Raw genomic sequence first — 22,129 nt, 5'->3', positions numbered from 1 at the left:
CTGCATGGAGATACTTCACTTTTCTAAAACAATGGGAACTGGAATTATCAATATATTCCTTAAAGCAGTATTTAGATTTCGAAGTGAACCATAAATTTTACATATCATGTTCAAACATTCAAATGGGCTTTTATATGAATGATAACTTATTATTACAGGAAGCATTATGTAATATTCTGATTTTTCCATACAAATTTCTATCACTTAGAGATGCAGCCTCGGTTGCAGCACAGCCTCGCCTGGTGCCGCACAGCATCCCACCCCTGGAACACGGTGCTGGTCTCGACGAGGGAGGGAGGCTGTGAAAGACTGTGTCCCTGCAGGCACACCATTTAATTCGGCTGGATTTTTTCACAGCAAGATTTTCCTGATGAAGAAGGCAGTATGTTGATTTACATTTCCTAATTAGCATGAAGATTCCATGTGGCATTTCTGAAGTTCTTTCACATTTTTCAACACTGAGATATTATAAAGAAAACCAAAAATGCCAGTACTTTGCTCATTTGTGCAAACCTTTCTTCAACTGAGACTCTGCCTTCAGCTATAATGACTGGAAAATAGGCTCTATATTTGAACTATGTGAATGTGAATCTTCTTTATGGTCATTTTATTTGTGTTTCCTAATTTCCTATATTTTATCGGTATATCACTTTTATTGCATATTGTATATAAAGGTTTGTTCTATTGACTTAAAAAAATTCTCTAACCATTAAAATATATTTTCAGTCATTTGTGACAATTTACATCTGTTTTTTAAATATATATTTTATTGATTATGCTATTATAGTTGTCCCATTTTTACCCATTTATTTCCCCTCTGCCCTGCACACCCCTTCCGACCCCATTCCCCATTCTTAGTTCATGTCCATGGGTCATACATATAAGTTCTTTGGCTTCCACATTTCCTATACTATTCTTAACCTTGCCCTGTCTATTTTCTACCTACCATTTATGGTACTTATTTTCTGTACCTTTTTCCCTTCTTTTCCCCTTCCACTCCCCCACTGAGAACCCTACATATGATCTCCATTTCTGTGGTTCTGTTCCTGTTCTAGTTGTTTGCTTAGTTTGTTTTTGGGTTTTTTTGGTTTTTTGGGGGGGGGTTCGGTTGTTAATGACTGTGAGTTTGCTGTCCTTTCACTGTTCATATTTTTTATCTTCTTTTTCTTAGATAAGTCCCTTTAACATTTTATATCATAAGGGCTGGGTGGTGATGAACTCCTTCAGCTTGACCTTATCTGGGAAGCACTTTATCTGTCCTTCCACTCTAAATGATAGTTTTGCTGGAGAGAGTAATTTTGCATATAGGTCCTTGCCTATCATGACTTGGAATACTTCTTTCCAGACTCTTCTTGCCTGCAAGGTTTCTTTTGAGAAATCAGCTGATAGTCGAATCAGAACTCCTTTGTAGGTAACTGTCTCCTTTTCTCTTGCTGCTTTTAAGATTCTCTCCTTATTTTTAATGAGTAGGGGCTTAGGAACCTTCAGGACATCTTTAAATGTTCCAACATCCAAATTATAGGGGTACCAGAAGGGGAAGAGGAACAGCCATGAGTGGAAAACTTATTTGAACAAATAATAAAGGAGAACTTCCCCAATCTGGCAAAGGCAATAGACTTCCAGGAAATCCAGCAAGCTCAGAGAGTCCCAAAGAAGTTGGACCCAAGAAGGAACACACCAAGGCACATCATCATTACATTAGCCAAGATTAAAATGAAGGAGAGAATCCCAGAAGCAGCAAGAGATAAGGGGACAGTCACCTACAAAGGAGTTCCCATCAGACTGTCAGCTGATTTCTCAGAAGAGATCTTACAGGCAAGAAGGGGCTGGAAAGAAGTATTCCAGGTCATGAAAGCCAAGGCCCTACATCCAAGATTGCTCTATCCAGCAAAGCTTTCATTTAGAATGGAAGGGTAGATAAAGTGCTTCCCAGATAAGGTCAAGTTAAAGGAGTTCGTCATCACCAAGCCCTTATTATATGAAATGTTAAAGGGACTTACCTAAGAAAAAGAAAATAAAAAAGATGAACAGTGAAAGGACAGCAAACTCACAGTTATTAAGAACCACACCTAAAACAAAAGCAAACTGAGAGGACAGCTAGATCAGGAGCAGAACCATAGAAATGAAGATCATGTGGAGGGTTAGCAACAGGGGAGTGGGAGAAGGAGAAGGGGGGGAGAAGGTGCAGAAAATAAGTAGCATAGATGGTAGGTAGAAAATAGATAGGGGGGAGGGCAAGAATAGTATGGGAAATATAGAATCTAAAGAACCTGAGACACATGGTCATAAACTAAAGGGGGGGGGAATGATAGGGGAGGGGGTGTGCAGAGTGGAAGGGAATGAAGGGGAGAAATAGAACAACTGTAATGGCATAATCAATAAAAATATATTAAAATTTTTTTAAAGATTCCTTATTTTTAATATTGCAAACTGTAATTATGATGTTCCTCAATGTGTTTCTCCTTAGGTCCCACTTCTTTGGGACTCTCTGAGCTTCCTAGACCTCTTAAAAGTCTATTTTCTTTACCAGATTGGGGAAGTTCTCCTTCATTATTTGTTCAAAAAAGTTTTCCACTTGTTGCTCTTCCTCTTCTCCTTCTGGCACCCTTATGATTCAAATGTTGGAACATTTAAAGATGTCCTGGAGGTTCCTAAGCTTCTCATTTTTTTGAATTCTTATTTCTTCACTCTGTTCTGGTTGAATGTTTCTTTCTTCCTTCTGTTCCAAACTGTTGATTTGAGTCCCAGTTTCCTTCCCTTCACTGTTGGTTCCCTGTACATTTTCCTTTATTTCACTTCTTATTGCCTTTATTTTTTCCTCTAATTTGCAACCATATTCAACCATTTCTGTGAGCATCCTGATTACCAGTGTTTTGAACTGTGCATCTGATAGGTTGGCTCTCTTTTCACTTCGTTGTATTTTTTCTAGAGCTTTGATCTGTTCTTTCATTTGGGCCACTTTTTTTTTTTGGTCTGGGAGCACGTGTCTTGTAGTAAGGGGTAGAGCCTTAGATGTTCACCAGGGCAGGGCACTCACATCACTGCATTGTGGTGCTGTCAGTGGGGGAGGAATTCAGGAGGGAATAATGCTGCTTGCTCCACTCTCTGCCAGTGTTCAGTCACTTCCCCTGCTACTCACAATCAAATTGGGCCCTGCTGGTGCTGATTCCTGGGTGGGTGAGTTTGTATACATTCTAGGACCAGGTGGGTCTCTCAAATGAACTCTCTTATGAGGCTGGGAGTTTATTCCGCTACCTCAACCCCCACAGGTGTTTCCAGTCAAAGGTTATGAAGCTTTATTTCCCTGCTCTGGGACCCTGGGTTGCTCAGTCTATCTCACTTTCCAGTTGTCCCTCCTGGTTTATCTGCACACAAATGTGGAACCGCCCAGTCCACTAGCCACTGCCTTGCCCAGTCCTCCAGATATGGCCTTTTGGTGAGTCCTCTCTACCCGGGTGACTGACTCCACCTCTCCTACCAGTCTGGATAAATGTTTCTTCTTTAACTCTTGGTTATAGGACTTCCATACCGTTGGATTTTCTGTCAGTTCAGGGTTTTTTTTTTTAATTGTTGTCCTTCTTTTGGTTGTGTGAGGAGGCACAGTGTGTCTACCCATGCCTTCATCTTGGCTGGAAATCCTAAACCTGTTTTTTCAAAAATAATTGTTTGCTAACATTATTGACAAGCAACAGTTTATACCAAATAATTATGGGCAGCACAAATTTTTAAATTAATTTTATTTTCTCTCAAGCACCATGACTTGTTCTTTGAGGATCTTCTGCTATTTCACCAACCTCTCCTAACCATACTGCATCTTGTCCAAGTTACTTCTGACACCTTTAGGAACATTTGCTGGCTTTCCAATCAAGTGCCCGTGAGTGGCCATAAGGTCAAATTTGACATGTGTTTCATTGAGATGTTCTACCTTGGGACAGAGCCAGAAAACATCAGATGTAGTTGCTGAATGTCCAAAGAGCCGTGGCACAGGCACAGCTGAACTGAAGCCATGAGCTTCACCCAGCGAAGAGGGTGCGTCTTCAATTTTGGTCACATTAGTAGCATCATCAGAGGTTTACCCTAGACAAATTTTTTAAAATAATGCCGGTAATAGAAAGTTGTTATTCAGTTTGTCACTTTAATCAAAGCCTATATTTTTCATGAAAGGCACAAAATTAATGAAATACTCCTTATTTTGACATTTCTTTTTTTGTAGTTCAAAACTCATAAAATAAATATTAGTCATTCAATGTAGCTTTTGTCCCTGATACAACCTAATTGATTGGAGTGATATTTGTTTTTTTTTAATTTTCTGTTCATTTTCTTCTCTCACTTTTCACCCTCCAAATTAATCTCATTTTGAGCTCTGCATCCTAATAATTATTTGTTTCACTTCTTAAAAGTCTATCTATATGTTTGCCTATTTTAGCATCAAAATTTAAATTCATTTCTACTGAACCTAGGCTTTGTTATTTTGTTTTCTGTATTACATCTGCAGTGCCTCTCCTGACTCCAAACACAACATTGTTTGGCTAAATACAATGGGCACCTCATTTTATGCTTTAAACTACCCCATTGATGTTCCCTGTCAGTTTTTAAAAAAAATATATTTCATTGATTATGCCATTACAGTTGTTCTATTTCTCCCCTTCATTCTCCTCCACCCTGCACACCTCCTCCCCCACCATTCCTCCCCCTTTAGTTTATGACTACATGTCCCAAGTTCTTTAGATTCTATATTTCCCATACTATTCTTGCCCTCCCCCCTATCTATTTTCTACCTACCATCTATGCTACTTATTTTCTGCACCTTCTCCCCCCTTCTCCTTCTCCCACTCCCCTGTTGCTAACCCTCCACATGATCTTCATTTCTATGGTTCTGCTCCTGATCTAGCTGTCCTCTCAGTTTGCTTTTGTTTTAGGTGTGGTTCTTAATAACTGTGAGTTTGCTGTCCTTTCACTGTTCATCTTTTTTATTTTCTTTTTCTTAGGTAAGTCCCTTTAACATTTCATATAATAAGGGCTTGGTGATGACGAACTCCTTTAACTTGACCTTATCTGGGAAGCACTTTATCTGCCCTAAATGAAAGCTTTGCTGGATAGAGCAATCTTGGATGTAGGGCCTTGGCTTTCATGACCTGGAATACTTCTTTCCAGCCCCTTCTTGCCTGTAAGATCTCTTCTGAGAAATCAGCTGACAGTCTGATGGGAACTCCTTTGTAGGTGACTGTCCCCTTATCTCTTGCTGCTTCTGGGATTCTCTCCTTCATTTTAATCTTGGCTAATGTAATGATGATGTGCCTTGGTGTGTTCCTTCTTGGGTCCAACTTCTTTGGGACTCTCTGAGCTTGCTGGATTTCCTGGAAGTCTATTGCCTTTGCCAGATTGGGGAAGTTCTCCTTTATTATTTGTTCAAATAAGTTTTCCACTCATGGCTGTTCCTCTTCCCCTTCTGGTACCCCTATAATTTGGATATTGGAACATTTAAAGATGTCCTGAAGGTTCCTAAGCCTCTCCTCATTTTTTTTGAATTCTTGTTTCTTCATTCTTTTCTGCTTGGTCATTTTTTTCCTCCTTCTGGTCCACTCCTTTGATTTGAGTCCCAGTTTCCTTTCCATTACTATTGGTTTCCCGTGCATTTCTCTTCATTTCACTTAGTTTAGCCTTCATATGTTCCTCTAATTTATGACTAAAATCAACCAGTTCTGTGAACATCCTGATCACCACTGTTTTGAACTGTGCATCTGAATGTTTGGCTATTTCTTCATCACTTAGATTTATTGGCTCTGGGGCTATGAGTTGTTCTTGAGCCATGTTTTGATCTGTTTGTGCCTTTTAGGTACGAGGAGCGGAGCCTTAGTTGTTCATCAGGGCGGGGCCACCCAGATCACTGGTTTGTGTTGCTGTACGTGGGGGTGTGGTCAGAGAGGGTCCATCCAGGTTGCTGGTTTGTGACATATGTTCAGGGTCAGAGAGGGACAGTAGCGGTCCCCTCTGCCACTTCCCGCTGAGGCCTGCACAGTCTCTCTCACTGCTCACTCCTTCACCAGTTTATCTGCGTGCGAATGTGTGACCGCGGTCGGCCCTCAGTGGGTCCACCACCTTGCGCCCTCAGTGGGTCTGCCCGCTTCTCCACACCTGGGATCCGCCCACGGCTGCTGGCGCACCTGGGCGCGCTCAGATTGTTCTGGTGGATCTTTCCTGCCTGACCCACTCTGCTCCTGGCTCTGCTCCTTTTACCGGTTTGGCCGAAGGGTTCATTGTTGTCAGACTTCCATATAGTTCAATTTTCTGTGGTTTGGCTGTGTTTTTGTTGCTAAAACTTTGTTGTTTTTAAACTTGGTTGTGCGAGGAGGTACAGTGCTTCCACCTACGCCTCCATCTTGGCGGAAGTCCCCCCGCTGTTTGCTTTTTTCATTGAGAACTGTCTGCACTGGGCTGTTTAGTCAGCTCCTTTTTTGTTTCTAGTAACTGTATGAGTGGTTTTTTTTTTTTTTTTTTTTTTTTTAATAATTTTATTTGGTTACTTTTCAAGTACATTTTTTTTCCTCTTCCCCCCCCCCGCCCGGTCTCCCCCCTCCCTCCCATTCCCCCCCCCCCAGTCCTCATCTCTGTGTCATTCATACTTGTTCCTCAAAATCCCTCCCCCTTTTTCCCCTTAAGTTCCCTTCCCTCTCCCCTCTGGTCGCTGCCCACTTGTTCTCTATTTCAGCGTCTTTGTTTTTATTCTATTTGCTTATTTGTTTTATTCTTTAGCTTCCTGTCAAAGGTGAGATCATATGGTATTTGTCCTTCAATGCCTGGCCTATTTCACTCAGCATAATGCTTTCCAGTTCCATCCATGTTGTTGCAAAAGGTAGTAGCTCCTTCTTTCTCTCTGCTGCATAAAATTCCATGGTGTATATGTACCACAATTTTTGGATCCATTCATTTACTGATGGGCACCTAGGTTGCTTCCAACTCTTGGCTATTGTAAATTGTGCTGCTATGAACATTGTGGTGCATAGGTTCTTTGAAATTGATGTTTTAGGATTCTTGGGGTATAATCCTAGCAGTGGAATTGCTGGGTCAAAAGGCAGGTCAATTTTTATTTTTCTGAGAAAATTCCATACTGTTTTCCATAATGGTTGTACCAGTCTACAATCCCACCAACAGTGAACTAAGGTCCCCTTTTCCCCACACCCTCTCCAACATTTGTTGTTTGTTGCTTTGTCTATTATAGCCATCCTGACTGGTGTAAAGTGGTATCTCATTGTGGTTTTAATTTGCATCTCTCTGATAGCTAACGATACTGAGCATCTCTTCATGTGTCTCTGGATATTCTGTATGTCCTCTTTAGAGAAGTGTCTGTTCAAGTCCTTTTCCCATTTTTTAATTGGGTTCGATGTCTTCCTAGAGTGGAGTCGTGTAAGTTCTTTGTATATTTTGGAGATTAAACCTTTGTCTGAGGTATCATTGGCAAATATGTTTTCCCATACAGTTGGTTGTCTTTTTAATTTAATACTGTTTTCTTTAGCCATGCAGAAGCTTTTTATTTTGATAAGATCCCATTTGTTTATTCTTTCCTTTATATTCCTTGCTCTAGGGCACATATCTGTAAAAATGTTGCTGCGTGGAATATCTGAGATTTTCTTGCCAATGTTCTCCTCTAGGACTTTAATGGTGTCATGGCTTATATTTAAGTCTTTTATCCACCTTGAATTTATTTTGGTGTATGGTGTAAGTTGGTGCTCAAGTTTCATTTTTTTGCATGTAGCTGTCCAGTTCTCCCAACACCATTTGCTGAAGAGGCTATCTTTACTCCATTTTATGTTACTGCCCCCCTTTGTCGAATATTAATTGACTGTAGAGGGTTGGGTTGATTTCTGGGCTCTCTGTTCTGTTCCATTGGTCTATGTGCCTGTTTTTATGCCAGTACCAGGCTGTTTTGATTACAGTGGCTTTGTAATACAGTTTGATATCAGGTATTGTGATCCCTCCTACTTTGTTCTTCTTTCTCAAAAGAGCAGCTGCTATTCGGGCTCGTTTATGATTCCATATAAATTTTTGAAGTGTTTGTTCTATGTCTGTGAAATACGACATTGGTACTTTAATAGGTATAGCATTGAATCTGTATATTGCTTTGGGTAGTATGGACATTTTGATGATGTTAATTCTTCCAATCCATGAACACGGTATATGTTTCCATTTGTTTGTGTCTTCCTTGATTTCTTTCTTCAGTGCTGTGTAGTTTTCTGCATACAGGTCTTTTACCTCTTTGGTTAGGTTTATTCCCAGATATTTTATTTTTCTTTTTGCTATATCGAATGGGATTTTTTCCTTGATGTCTGCTTCTGCTGATTCATTGTTTGTATACAAAAATGCCTTTGATTTCTGGATATTGACTTTGTATCCTGCTGTTTTGCCAAATTCATTAATTAGTTTGAGCAGTTTTTGGGTAGAGTCTATAGGATTTTCCATGTACACTATCATGTCATCTGCAAACAGTGACAATTTTGTTTCCTCCTTTCCTATTTGGATGCCTTTTATTTCCTTTTTCTGCCTGATCGCTGTGGCCAAAACTTCTAATACTATATTGAATAGGAGTGGTGAAAGTGGACATCCTTGTCTTGTTCCTGATCTTAGTGGAAAAGCTTTTAGTTTTTGTCCATTGAGTATGATATTGGCTGTAGGTTTCTCATTGTATGAGTGTTTTTTTAGGGGTGCAGGTAAGATCTGCTCACTTTTGTTGGCAGTTTTAAATATTTTAAGCAGAAAAAGAAATAGAAAGTGTTAAGATTTTCTACTTCTTCTTGCCTCATTTGTCACAGCTCCACCCACGTTCAGAATTGCTCTTTCTATCACAACCTCTGTTTGTGCTCATTCTCAACGATCCATGGGATTAACAATAGCATCAATTACATCATGAGTATAAAATTGCAATATGTTTTCATCATAGCAATGTAAATTAAATCAATTGTAAAAAATGAACTTTTTTGAAAATATATGCAACAAATTTTTTCTAAAATATTCAAAAGCTTCTATTAAATTTTAAAGGCCAAATACAAATTATAAGTAATGACTATCAAAACTTAAAATCAAAATGACCCAAACCTGGAATTCTCTAATTTTTGAAATTATAATCATATTTTAACTAGTTTATAAAAGCAAAACCACTAGTGATTCTAACATTCAATGTCCATTTCATTGGCAGTCTATCCTGTCCTGATTCTGATACATCCTGTGTGTTGAATAGCAAGAACTGCTAATGTTTATTAAGTGCTTGTTGTGTGTCCTGGCAGCCCTATAAAGTAGGAAGGATTATTCACATTCTTAGGGTGGGGAAACAGATACTAAGGTCTTGTCTGGTGTTGTCAGATAGTGCAGGGCAGCATCAGGAGCTGGCTTGCCACACACTAAGTACCACCCTCGAGAAAGCCTGCAGGACGGGACCCTTGAACAGTTTGGGGCCAGTGGGCAGCTGCTCCCCAATCCAGAGTTTTCTCTGTCTCCACACTAAAGCCACAGCAGCTACTCCTTGCCCCTTCTGGCCTGAGGCCTGGGGTCTGGCAGCACCTTGCTTGAGGCTCTGTGTGGAGCAGGTTAGGGACCAGACATCTGGCTGCAGGTCCCAGCTATTAGGAGAGCGGAACCAAATCGGTGCCACACATTGAGCCGGCATGAGGGCGCCACCTGCAGGGCAGCAGAGGCCCTTTCCAACCAAACCAGGTATTGTCAGAGCAAGAACTGAGCATGAAGAGGCTTGGCTGGGTCAGGCCCCGGCGGACCCTGTGAGAACAACCAGGCAAGATCCATGCTACTCTCTCCACCATTAACTGTTATCCTTTTTCACACCTTCCTCTGGCAGAAGGAAAGTTCTTCCTAATGTCTAACTTCAGTCTCTCACAAGAGAAGCCCTTTCACCGCAAAGAAACAGAGCAAGACCAAGCAGTCTTTGTGGCTGCTTCCTAGGGTTTCAGGAGATCCAGCTCCATGGAAATGCATCAGGAGTTTCTCAGCTGCCTGAATGTTTAGAACCCTACTCCCAGATGACACCTCCATAGCCTTCAGGACAACCCAGCAAGATCAGGGTGGTTACTGCAATTTTCAGATGATGGGACTGAGGCCTGGGAAGATGACTTGTTCTAGAGAATCAGGGACAGACCAGAAACAAGCAGCGACCTGATCCCAAGCCTAGAGCACATCTCTTGTGGGAAAGGAGTGTGGTGTAAAGGTGAGTTCCTGCATCTATTCTGTGTGTAAATGGGGATGTGCTCGCATGAACATCCAGCCCCAGGTGCACACTCACGTGCTTTGCACAGGTGCAAGAGTGACTGGTACAACTGGGCCTCTATTTGCAGGACCAAAAATAAGAAGACCTCTCACCTATCCCACATCTTGTAAAAAATTAACCCCAAAATAGATCATAGTCTTTTAAAAATATTTTATTTATTTTTAGAGCGAGGGGAAGGGAAGAAAAGAGAGAGGAAGAGAAACATAGATGTGAGAGAGAAACATCGATTGGTTGCCTCCCAAAGAACCCAGACCAGGGACCAAACCCACAACCCAGGCGTGTGGCAGGACTGGGAAGTGACCCAGCAACCTTTCGCTTTGCAGGATGACACCCAACCAACGGAGCCACACCAGTCAGAACTAGGTCACAGTCTCAAACATAAGATGTAAACCCTATAAAAACTTCCAGAAGATATAGGAGAAAAATACTTGTGACTTCAGGTTCAGCAAAGAATTCTTAGATACCAAAAGTATAATCTGTACAAGAAAAAACTGATAATAAACTGGACTTCATCAATATTAAACACTTTTGCTTTGCAAAAGACACTGAAAAGGAAGACTGGGGAGATATTGGCAAATCATATCTCTGACAAAGGACTTACACTCGGAATATATAAAGGAGTCAGTCATATGAAATGACCTAATTAAAAATAGGCAAAGGACTTCAAATGATATTTTACCAAAGAAGAAATAAGAATGGCACATGAAAGATACTAAGCATTATGCATCTGGGCGTAATGTAAATCAAAACCACAACGAAAGGACTCACATGCTCAAAAATACCATAGTTCCCCCTCGCGTGCAAAGGGTACATGCTCATACCCCCAGTGGATGCCCCAAACCTCAGACGGTAACTGGACTGTGTATACACTGTACTATATTTTCTCCTATCCATACAGATCTATGATGACGTTTAATTTATAAAGTAGGCACAGTAAGAGATTAACAACAATAACTAATGATAACATAGAACAACGATGACAACCTAATGCAATAAAAGTTATGTGAATGGGGTCCCTCTCTCTCTGACCGCTGAGTGGGCTCCCAAGTGACTGACGGGAGGGGAGCCTATGCGTAGCAGGAAGTGCGAGATTTTACCATGTTACTTAAACCAATGCATAAGTTCAAACTTTTGAATTGTTTTTTTTATTTTATTTAGTTATTTTTCAAGTACAGTTTTCTACTTCTCCCATCCCAGCCCACCCTGCCCCGTGCTCCCCACCTCCCTCCCATTTCCACCCCCCTAGTTCTTGTCCTTGTGTCCTTCATACTTGTTCCTCCATGAATTGTTTATTTCTGGAATTTTCCATGTAATATTTTCAGACCGAGGTTGACCATGGGTAACAAACCACAGAAAGCAAAGCAATAGATAAGGGGAGAAAGCCGTAAGGGTGTAGGTAGATTATGGTACATTACTACAAAAATGTATTATCTACCTTTCAAAAATTATGTTTTCCTCTTCAAAATAACACAAAAATAGAACAATATATAAAGTAAAAGAAATGAGTTAAAGATATAAAGCATTACCTCAATTTGAAGGAAAATTTTGTATGTGTGCATGTTAAATACTTGCATTAAGTAAAGATGAAAATACATAAAAATATAAATATGCCTCATTTCTGAGCATGACATGTATAGGTGATTTAAGGTTTTTTTCCTTACTTCTCAGAATTCTCCAAAATGTTTCCCAACGTACACATACTGCTTTTATAAATTGTCTAACTAAGTCAAGAGAAAAAAAATGGATGTGTGTCTGTACCTGTAAGCCAACCCTAATTGTTCAGTTCTTCACAGAGGACATGCCACCCGACTCCTGACAACTTTACCCAGAGGTCCCTCCTGGCGCTCTGCTCTGGCGCTCCTGACCTCCCACCCTCCCGGGAAGAGCCCTTCCCCTAGCATTGTCCACACTCTCCCCTCGCCTCTTTTGTGACTATTCCTGCCGCCCCCTCTACTGCCTTTTCCTTCCTGATCTTCTTCATTCTGTCCCTGTAGGATTTCACTCACTCTGTGGCATCAGCAAGGGCACCCAGGACACCCACGTCTCAACGTTGCACGTAAAACGGCTCCTGCCAGCTCCAAACCCTTGCTCACTCACCCATCCACTCAGCAGATGTTCGCTGCAAATCTACTGCCAGGTGCTGCTCTAGCAGCAGCAGCAGCACAGGTACTGCTTTCAAAGCCCTGACCTTCTAGTAGGGGGTTCAGGCAATAAACGTGGCAACAAATAAATGAGCATATAACTGCAGAACCTGTGTGTTAACAAGATCTCCGGGACATGGGAAGCACATTAAAAGCGGCTCTCAAAGTGCAGCCCCCCCAGATGGCAGCCTTAGCAGCTCCTGGGAGCTGATTAGAATGCACATTCTCAGCTCGGACGTGCTGAATCTGAAAGTCTGTGGGTGGGGCCCAGGGTCGGTGTTTGACAGCCCTTCCCAGAATCTTACACAGCCCCATACAGCGCTCCTCAAGGTTAGGGACCACATCCCACTTATCCCGGCATCTGTACTGGTTTCCTATTGCAGCTCTAACAAATTACCACAAACAAAGTGGCTTAAAACAATACAAATGTATTATCTTTTGGTTCTGGAGATCAGAAGTCCAAAATCAGAGTCGCTGGCTAAAAGCAAGGTGTTGGAGGGGCCACATTTCTTCGAGAGGCTGTCGGGGAAAGTCCATTTCCTCCCCTTTGTCAGGTTATAGAGGCTGCTGACAACCCTTAGCTCGTGGCTGCATTGCTCTGCCCTCTGTGTCTGTGGCTGCTCTTCTTTCTCTGACCTCTCACTCTCCTGCCTTTGCTCTTACAAGAATCCTTGTGACTACAAAGGGCCCATTCTGATTCTCCAGGATAATCATCCCATCTCAAGATCCTTCACTTACCACATCTGTAAAATCCTGCTCACCATACAGGTAACATATTCACGGGATCTGGAATCTGCATGTGACATTTTTCAGCTTACCAGAGCCTCTGTCACAGAGCAGGTGCTCAGTCAGGCTCTCTATGAAGCCTGATTGAGCAAAGGAAAAAAAGAAATCAGGGGCCAGATGAAGCCCCCCTCTTCCCCACTCTGTGAGCCCAGGCTCACCTGTGAGATTCTGACCTGGTCCTGAGGCGATGAGACCCCACAATGCTCCTGGGCACACTGGTCCTTCAGTTCAACTGGACAGGTGCCCAGGGCAGGGGAAGGTGAGGCCCAAAACTGAGGCTCTACCAGCCAGGACACTGCCCGGCAGGTGGCACTCACCAAACGTGGGTGGAGGGGGGGTGTTGGGGCAGGCGGACTGATGATCTGAAGGTTGGGGGTGAAGGGAATAACTGGTGTGCCAGTTGGACAAGCTGGGTATCTGGGGTCAAGAGAACATGCACTGTGGGTTCAAGTCCTGACTCAGCATTTGCCAAGTGCATGAGCTGGACTAAGGCATTTTAACCACTCTGCAAGTCTTCCTCTTCTGTGACTTCATCTGCGGGTGGGGGAGGGGCGGGGATAATAACATCGGCCTCACCACAACTGTCCAGAGAACTAGAGGAAAGCAATGAAGTCCGGGCCCTGGGGCGGTGGATGGGGGCAGGGAGACTAATGCTGATGAAGGGGTGAAAGAGGGAGCTGGAGGGGAGCTGGAACTGGGTCCAGGCATCCAGGCATGGGGGCGCCGATGCTCGCTCTGAGTCTGGGTAGCCAGGAGTTAACCCCTGCCCTGAGGCCCCTGGCCCCCAGCCCCCACAGTTCTGGGCATGAACTAGGCTTCAGGTCTTCCATGGCCCTTTGTCTCTAGGCGATTTGCTGACTCCCTTTAGACATCATTACTGGAGAACTGAACTCCAAGAAGGGAGAAGTCACAGGGGCCCATGGTCCGGGGCGCCTCCCTGTGAACCCCAATGTGGGGCAGAAAATGCTCTGAGTTTGAGTGGAAAAAAGCCTGGACTCAGCATTTACCAGCTTCTCTGACTCTTTAAGGCTTCAGTTTCCTTGTCCACAAGCAGGGACGACGCAATCTGTCCCACCGCTGCCCTGGCCCGTGGTGACGAGGATGTGCCAGGGATGGGAAAGGCCACATGTGTGTGGGCTGGGAGGATGGAGGGAACAGAGCGTTCAGTTAACAGAAAGAGGCTCTGTCTGGAGTCTTCGGACCAGGGGTTTATGTGAGCCTGAGAAAGGCTGTTTGCTGTTAGTTAGACTCAGGAATACTATGATAAAGACATTAATGTTCCGTAATTAAGGATACCAGCTTGGGGCTAAATTAAATATTTACACAGCCTTCAACTATCTTCTCCCTCTCTTTAGCAACTCCCTCCCCATGCTAAAATATTTAGCAGGGACTTCAGAAGTATTGTCAAACAGAGCAACGGGTCAGAAAGGAACTCAACAGTGAGGAAGACTGCGACCACTGCTCTTGGCAGACCCGGGCCACCACTAGGCCTGCTCGGAACTGCGTGTTGGAAGAAAGACATTGCACTGGGATCTTTCAAAGGCAAACTAAATAAACTGCGTAGGCTGATACAACACAGACTGGACCCGAAGGGACTTTCTAGTGTCAGAACCCACCCCGAACACAGTTGCACGAGAATTTTTGAAGAGGAAGAAAGCCCGGCAGGACAGCTGGCAATCGAATGCAATTTCAGCCTTTAATTCATGGAGTGACCTCAGAAAAGTCACTTGCCCTTTTAGGATCTCACTTTTCCTGGAATAGCTAATAGAGCTCTACCTTCCTATATTCTTCTAATGTATGAAATTGACTGTAAGTTCTCCATATTTCCCATAAGTGGACAATTTCTCAAAGGCTTGATCCTGTGAAAGCCTCAAGATTGGCTGGCTAACGTGAACTGGAGTCATATTTTGGCCGTTAGCTGCAGAATATATGTTGTGGGGAAGGCATGTTCCAGGAAAAATTATATACATATTTAGTGTTGGGACTTTGAAATGTACCCTCTGGTTAATAAGAAAGGCAGTACGGCGCAGCAGCTGAGAGCACGAACTCTGGACCAGTTCTGAATTGATACGGACTGAGTGACCTTGTACAAGGTCACTGCCTCAACTCTCCATCTGTGAAATGGGGACAATGACAGGCATGGGGCTGGGTGAGCATTAAATGAGATACCGTGTCTGGCCTGTAATAAGAGCTTGGTAAATGCTGGTTATGGTTATCCCTTTACATCCTCTTGTTAAAATGAAGCCTTCCCGCCCAGCTAAATGTTTCATGTAAATCTGGATCTCCACTCCGTAGGCAGACTGGGCAGGCCATGCTGTTCTTTGGAGGCAGAGCTGCCCTCCCGGCCAGGCCCCAGGAGACCCCGGGCAGCTCTTCTGCCTCCCGCCGCTAGCAGCTCCTGAGTGGGTGTGGACAAAGAGCCCAGCAAGGCTTCCTCCGTCCTTTCCTGAGAACACAACTTCAAAAGGTCCACACCCAGACTCTGAGGAAGCCTGGGGCCCAGCGCCAGCCCCCTCCTCCTGGGGTTAGCAGTCGGTCTCAGCCCTATTTCTTGAGGTGTTCTTGGCCATCCAGGCTGCCGCTGAGGAGGCTCTGGATAGCACTGGGTCACCCTTGCACCCCAGGGAGAAGCCCCAAAGGCAGAGGGGAGAAGGCCCTTGCCCCTGGCTGAGTCCCATCTGGGTTGGGATCTCAGCCCTGCCCCTGCTACCTGAGGACCCTCAGATAAACCCCCCCACTGGTCAGTGTCCCTGTCTGACTCCACAGATATTCTTACTAATGAATAAAATAACGTGCAGGGCCGGGGAAGCTCAGAGGCTGGTACCGTGAGCTCACGAGGTGGGCACACTGAGCCCAGAAGGCTGAGGGGGTGGAGCATAGAGAAGAGGGCTCACCCGCAGGTGGGGACCTCAGGGCTTCCCCACCTGTAAAATAACTCTGCCCCCCTGGCCTGAGCACCGCAGTTTGTCGGAAACTTTAGCTTCTTTCAAAAGCAAATACTCCACAGAGGCAGCCACGGGAGGACCTGTGCTCCTTTACCCCTGAGCTGGACCAGGAGGATTCAAGAGCCTTCCCTGAATGCAAGACTAATAATAATTACTATTATATACTCATAAAAATATGTATTTATTGCATATTTATTAACACAATCCCAGAAATCAGAAAAAGAATCACTCACAATCCCAGACCTAGTGAATGAGAATTCTGGTTTTCTTTTTTCCCCCCAATTCCCCTCCAGCCCTTGTATGTGCTCATATACAGCTTTTCATGGCTGGACTCCTGCCCGATGACATTTTGCACTCAGTACCGCATCATCGGCATTTTCCCACGTTGCAATGGTCTTCACAGTTAGCTTTTAAAATGGGTGGGCTGCTTCATATCTGAGCTCTGGAGCCAGACATGGAGGTTGCTTCAAGTTCCCTGCTGTTAGGTATAATGCTGGAACTTTGTTCAAAGAGCCTTTTCATTGTTCGAGGATTATTCCCTCAGGATACATTCTTAGGTGTGGGATTGCTGGGTAAAAGGTGATGAATATTTGTGTGGCTCTTGAAAGGGAGCTGAGCCTAGGTTTTGTCTAGAGTTTACAGACAGCTGGTACCTGGGGATTGAGGGAGAGCCGGAGGTCAAAGAGGGGATCCGTGGGTTCCCTAGAGTAGTTAAGATATTTCAGGGGCAATCCCCAAAGGCTGTGAGCCCTGGAGGAGAGGCAGCAGCCTCAGGCTGAGGGCAGATTCCGGAGGCCACCCAGAGGAGCTCCCTCCTTCCCACTCCTCCAGCAAGTGTGGCATCCCCGGTGGGCGATAAGGATTCTGGGAGAGGAAGAAACCTAGGGAAGTGGTGAGCCACATGCATAGGGTGGCCCAGAATTCAGGCAGGAAGAGCAACTGCAGTTGCTGCGGGGGAAATCCACCACGGGCCATGGGCTGAAGCGGTCAAGGCAGGTTGCCCGTGCTCCACACACATTCCTTTGCATATTCAGAATATTTGCTGTGTGGTGAGCCCAGTCCAGGGTGCTGTGGGGCCGGGTGATGGTGGCCGCAGCTCTCTGGGCACCCCGAGAGTCGAGCAGCTGAGGGAGCTGGACTATCGTGGGGTCTCCATGCTGGCTACACATCAGAACCACCTGGGGACCTTTAAAAAGACTTGTTCCCACCTGGAGAGGTTTGGATTGAATTAGTGGCTGATGCGGACATCCACCAGGACTGAGAACCAAAAACTGGATCCAGATCCAGGACTGGATTGAGTATTATATTTTCTCATCAGAGCACTTTTGGATGCAGGGACAGAGGCCCTCTGAGGCTAGGAGGAGGGAATAGAGATGGTGAATGGTGGGGGCGGTGTGTTAACCCCCCTTTGTAATCTCTATGAGTGCCCTTTCCCTAGCCACCCAGATAAACCCTCCGCCCAAATAAAACCACACTTCTCTGAAATGTAGCTTCAAGACTGGTCCCCTAGCTCTCCCCTTGCAAGCAGGGGGCTGCCAAAGCCCCTTGTATGGAAGAGTGCAGGCCCTTTGGATTATCTGGCTGTTGACAGATCCTGGCACTGGGGCTTCCTTCAGGGACCTGAGGTGTCGGGCCGTCGTGGTCTCTCTCTGGTGGGGCAGGGGTCTGAGCCTAAGCATGGCCATTTGGCCTGGCCCTGGCCAGTGTGAGCCCCAGACATGGTAGGTCATCCTGCTCCCCGCCTAGCATCTTCCTTCTCCACACACACTCTTCAGGGGCCAGCCTTTCAAGCTCTGCCTCCCTCCACGCTGCTCTGAGGACAGGACCCACGCCTTGGGAGCGACTGCTGTGCCCCCAACTCCAGAGGGCTTTGCCTGGAAGGCTGCACTCTCTGCACAGAATGCGAAGCTTTGTTGCTCCCTGGCACAGGGCTGTCAGCACCTGGGCATCAGGAGAAGGGTTGGGGCATGGAGTCGGGTGAGCACATTCTTCAAAAGGGGGCAAGAGGGCAAGATGCCTTCCACAGATACCGCATGACAGAAAGGTGTTAGAGGAAGGGGTGCAAGCGTGCTGTTCAAACAGCTATGGTCAGACTGAGAGGGTGGTAGGGGAAGTCAAAGGGGGGTGAGTCCCCCAACTCAGTGCCCCCAGCACGGCCCCCACATGGCTCTTGCCTTCTTCCTCCTCTGTAACAGCAGCAGATGGGAGAAGACACAGTAGGAAGCTCTCTCCAGGCAGCTGAGTGAGGGCAGCAGGTGAGGGAGAAGGAAAGGAGACTGACCTCGAGGGTACCTCGGGACTGACCACCAGGTACTGCCACTGGGAGGAAAGGCACTAGAGCAGGTCAGTGTTCCCTTGAAAGAGAAGTCTGTGTTCTAACCTCCAGTCCCTGTGACTTTATTTGGTAAAAGGGTCTTTGCAGATGTGATTAAGTTAAGGGTCTCGAGATGAGATCATTCTGCACCCAATGACTGGCATCCTTAAACAAATGGGAGAGGGCACAGTGACACAGAGAAGGCCATGTGAACGCAGAGGCGGAGACTCCCAGGGCCACCCGAAGCTGGAAGGAGTAAGGCACCTTGTCCTGTGGAAACTTCAAAGGGAGTGTGGCCCAGCAGACCCCAGGCCTGGGGGCTCCCAGCACACAGGGCTGTGAGACAGCCAGTTTCTGTGTGAGCTACTGCCTCTGTGCTGATTTGTACGACAGCCCTAGGAAAGTGACTGTAGCAGCGAGACCTTCTTTCTGAGCCTGAAAGAAGGGCTCTCAGAGAAGTCCCCGTCACCCACAGACAGTCCCTAAGCAGCTTTGTCTTCCTCTGTACGAGGCTAATTTGTCTCCCAGGCCTGATGGGATGGTGGCCGGGAAAGGGCCTTGTCAGCAGGGCGGTCCTGATGGGGCAGGTGAAACAATGGTTCTAGATCAGTCTGGGCACCTCTCCCAGCCTCGGTTTTCTCATCTACAAAGTAGAGCAGTTAGCCTTACCCTGAGGACTCCCTCCTGGAGGAGACAACAAGATGGGGAGGGCGTACGTGTCAAATTAAGGCTGGGTGTGAGAGGGCTGAGAATGCAAAGAGGGACCCGAGTCCTGCTGTGCAGTGGGATGCCGGCCCCCGCTGTGCTGTTCCTGCAGTCAGACAAGGCATTTCCAACGTGGAGGACAGTCTAGGCCCACCCGGGAGGGGCCAGCGCCTGGGAGGGAAGTAACTTCTGATGCTGTGCACCCTGAACACCCATGTGCCAGGAGCGGCAGAGATAGGAGATTCCAGTCCCAAGAATGGGGCAGGACTATCCTCCCAAAAGGGGCATTTGAGTTTCATTGCAAAGGTGTCCAAAGGAGATGTGACATTTATAACTGGAATTCTCCTTTCTTCCTGCTCTCCTTGGGTCCCTCTGACCACTGCAGATCCTCCTCCCCTTTCGTGGTCCCTGCGCCTGTCGCCAGGAAGAGACGCACAGGGCCCAACCCAACGTGGGTCAGCTCCGCAAATGTTCACTGAGGCCCCTGAAGGAAACAACCAAACCCCAAAGGTTGAATGCACTCAGTACTCTGCAGCGGTAGAGCACGTATGAATGCATCCTGTGGTCCTCACCATGACCCTAAAGAAAAGACGTTATGATCCTGACTCTACAGAAAAAGAAGCCGAGGGTCAGAGAAGAGAAACAACTGCTCAGAGCCATTTGGATACAGGTTGCCCGACTCCTGGTGCTTTTTCCACGTCGCCTTAGTAACTTCCTGTCATCTGCTGCCAAGATGGGTAATTTGGGGACGGTCCCTCTCTGGGAATATCCCGTGCCATGTCTCCCCAACTGCTAGGGCCTCAAAAATCTTGGAAGCACCCCCTCTTCCTCCTGCTCACTCCCACCTCTGCACCTGGGCTCAGCTCCATCTCCCGACAGGAATGCTTCTCCCAGACACTGGTACACGTCCCCTTCCTCCCTGTGCTTCACAGTTCCTTGGGCTGCACAGAAGGACCCAAACCACCCCCTCCTGCCTGGCTCCCTTCCTTCCCATTTCCCTGCTCTGCCCTCCCTGTGTGCTCACCTCTGCCACAGCCTCTCCTTGCTCCCCATCTCTCTCCAAAGCATTCCTTTTTAATCATTCAGCTAGATTTTAATCTTCCTAAGAGCAGAGCTGGGTGTCTGGCACCTACCCACCAGGTGTTCAACCGGGACACGCTGATAGGCTCATTAGTAACCCACTGACCACCTCCCTTTAGGTCGGGAGCTTCTTGATCATCCCTCTTCAGCTTCCCAAGGTGCACTCGGGGGCCTGCAGGGGGCTGGAGTCTGGGGAGGTGCTGTGTATCTGTTCACGTTGCTAGTGGTGGAAGCGGGGGTGAGTTACATGCCTGCACTGTCCATCCTGCAGCTTCTACAGGGTGGACAAGGCCAGCAGCACCAGGCTCTGAACATCTTGGGTCCTTTTCTGCCTCCCAAGTTCATCACTGTCACAGGTATCAAGAGATGGCATCAGAAAACACACAACCTCTTGCCTCGCCCAAGTGAAGGACTCCATATCTAATATCTCAGCCCCCACACCTTCGGGAAGGCAAAGGCAGGATTATTAATGAGGGACTTGTCTGAGGCTGCTCTGAATTCAGCATAAGCTGGAACCAAGATTTACTTCCCCAATGCCAGCCATTCTTGTCAAGCTCTGCTTTTCACAGGACGACCTACCTGTTTTTAATGCCTTCAGTCACTTTCCCTTCAAGAATTCAAGTCTCAGCCCTGGCCGTGTGGCTCAGTTGGGTGTAGTGTCATCTACACGAGAAAGTTGTGGGTTTGATCCCAGATCAGGGTGTGTACCTGGGTTGCAGGTCGGCTGATTAATGTTTCTCTTTCTCTCTCCCTTCTTTGCTCTCTAAAATCAATAAACATACCCTTGGGTGAGGATTAAAACAAATCAGTGAAATAAAAACTGGAGGCATGTTTAAAACATGCTTTATTCAAAAAAGAATCCAAGTCTGAGAGGACAAGCTAATCTGGACTGAGGGTCACACATACATAGACACACACAGACCCACCTTTACAAGATGTGCAGCCACAGAAAAACTTATAAAGCAAGATGCCCAGTAACACGACTCAGGATCCATTGTAAGGGCCTTAAAAACAATCAGTGGAAACCAACTCACTGCAAATGGGGACACCCCGAAACGGGACAGAGGCTTGGCCAAGGTCACAGAGCTAAATGGAGGCGTCTGGACTCCAGGTGCAGTGCTCCTGCCACTGTTTGTGCACTTAGAAAAAAAACACTGCAAAGCAGAGCTCAGAGAGCCTGAAGCCCAAGGGGGTGTGACCCTCCACTTCAGTCGGGGAGTTTGGTTCAAAGGGTGGATTTTCCAGAAAGGGGCAGGGAGCAGGGGGGACAGGAAGTAGCTGCAACCTGTTCTTTCAGCACCTGGGAGCAGCCACAAAGTCTAGGTCCCAGGGGCCAAGTGTTTCTTTGTCCTCTGTGTCCCTTCAACTCTTATCTCTGTGTCCACTGAGTGGCAGAGGCCCAGGCCCGGCACTATCCAAACCTGGGAAATGGAAACCTGGGAGACTGGGAGAGGGGTGGCCAAGCAACACCGCCCTCACCGCCTCGACCGACTTTTGGGCCACTCCGGTGAGAGCCAGGTGTAACTGACAACCGGGCCAGAGCAGCCAGCAGCCTCTCCCACTCGGGAAGAGCACATGTGGGGTGTGGCTGCGGGTACCCGGTTTTGTTTTGTTTTTTCTTCCCTGTGCTCCACCCTATGCATTCTTCTGAAGGTCATGCTCAGGGGCCTGACGTTTGATGAGACCTCAGGCTCCGGACCCTGGGCTCCATCCAGGAAGTGCGGGTAAGCGTGAAGGGCGCGGAGGGGTACAAGGTGAGGGTGGGGCATGAGCACCCCCTGGCGCCGGGCTCCCATCGTACCTCAGCCTGGGGAGTGGTCGTGCGAACCTGTGGAGGTCACTGAGTCCAGTGTCGGTGGCCGGCTGGTTGTTAAGTGCGAGGCCGGAG

The 22,129-nt window shown here is 46.3% G+C and overlaps 1 long non-coding RNA gene across 1 annotated transcript; it reads right to left on the bottom strand.

The window, feature by feature from the left end:
- Window positions 1-217: 217 nt before the first annotated feature.
- LOC128628142 (uncharacterized) lies at window positions 218-22,125 on the bottom strand. The gene is made up of 3 exons (XR_008392473.1): window positions 22,043-22,125; window positions 20,821-20,904; window positions 218-367 (listed from the first exon to the last, which is right to left on the bottom strand). It is a non-coding gene; the product is annotated as an uncharacterized LOC128628142 (long non-coding RNA).
- Between the last annotated feature and the right edge of the window lie 4 nt (window positions 22,126-22,129).

This window comes from Artibeus jamaicensis, unplaced genomic scaffold, assembly GCF_021234435.1.
Source record: "Artibeus jamaicensis isolate MK-2021 breed Jamaican fruit bat unplaced genomic scaffold, CSHL_Jam_final contig_548, whole genome shotgun sequence".
Taxonomy (NCBI): domain Eukaryota; kingdom Metazoa; phylum Chordata; class Mammalia; order Chiroptera; family Phyllostomidae; genus Artibeus; species Artibeus jamaicensis.
The sequence above is the reverse complement of the archived record's forward strand: the minus strand, read 5'-3'. Positions and strand labels throughout refer to the sequence as shown.